This window comes from Castanea sativa, chromosome 6 (genome assembly GCF_040712315.1).
Source record: "Castanea sativa cultivar Marrone di Chiusa Pesio chromosome 6, ASM4071231v1".
Taxonomy (NCBI): Eukaryota; Viridiplantae; Streptophyta; class Magnoliopsida; order Fagales; family Fagaceae; genus Castanea; species Castanea sativa.
The window spans coordinates 29,030,835-29,031,589 of record NC_134018.1 but is presented as its reverse complement, the minus strand read 5'-3'; positions in this window follow the sequence as shown (position 1 = coordinate 29,031,589).

Sequence of the window (755 nt, the reverse complement as noted above, 5' to 3'; positions counted from 1 at the left end):
CTGAGAGAACTGAAACTACAAACAATTTTTTTTTTTTTTTTTTTTGCTATTTCCTTTCAGATGTCTTTTTTTTTTTCACGTTTTTTTTTTTTTTTTTTTTTTTTTTTGGAACTGGGTGCACGATTTTAACCTAGTGCACTTCAACAAAAAAAATAAGAACGATGAATGAAGAACACAACAGAAACAGGATAGGATGATAACAGGAAACAAAAGATAAAGGGATAGAAAACTGATTTTAGAACCTGTGCTCTGATACCAAATGATGCGAACCTCAATCGACACGCTTTGAGACCCAACAAAAATATTGGAATATTTAACCCAGGAAAGCTAAAAATCAGATTTATGATAGAAACCCTGACCCAACGTTTATAAAAGAAACGCGAACCAAAGGTATAAGTTGACCTTGACCCAATGATTATAAAGAATCACGAACCAAAGGTATAAAGTTTGAACGCCACAAGGAAGAATCCTTGATAAGTTCACAGTTCTTGAAGAACCAAAAGAGAGCAAAGCCTCACCTTTTCTGAATTTTATTCAATAATAATCCGAAAAACGTTTACGGACTTCGCAGCCTATTTAAGGACTCCACAAAACTTGACAGACAAGAAAATATATTCTGAAATAACTCCTAATTGATACCTTACCATATCAGGAATCAAGTTTGACCTAAAAAGCATTAAATGCACCTAAAAACAAGGAAAATACCTAAAAAACGTACTAAATAATAAAACCCTAAATAAAAGCTTATTTAGTCT